The sequence below is a fragment of the Aplysia californica genome, unplaced genomic scaffold (genome assembly GCF_000002075.1).
Source record: "Aplysia californica isolate F4 #8 unplaced genomic scaffold, AplCal3.0 scaffold01502, whole genome shotgun sequence".
NCBI lineage: Eukaryota > Metazoa > Mollusca > Gastropoda > Aplysiida > Aplysiidae > Aplysia > Aplysia californica.
The window spans coordinates 30,013-30,392 of record NW_004798772.1 but is presented as its reverse complement, the minus strand read 5'-3'; positions in this window follow the sequence as shown (position 1 = coordinate 30,392).

Sequence of the window (380 nt, the reverse complement as noted above, 5' to 3'; positions counted from 1 at the left end):
CCCTCCCACCCCCACCCCCTTGGGGCCACGTTTTTCATCAAGATGGAAAGATATACTGATGACATAACATTGGGCACTGCATATTATAAGACCGACTTTGTTGGTTCTTTTAAACTGTTTTTTAATTTTATTTTAAAGATTAGATAAAGATAAAATGAAAAGAGATGAAATGATATGAGATGAGAAGGGGTGAGATAAGATGAGATGAGATGGGATAAGGTGAGGAGATGAAGTGAGACGAGATGAGATGAAATGAGATGAGATGAAATGAGATGAGATGAAAAGAATTTAAAAGAGGTAAGTTAGGGAGTAGGCCGTTAGAAAGTAAGTAAAAAATTCTATGTGCCTGCCAGTGTGAGCAGTTAGGAAGTAATCAAGCT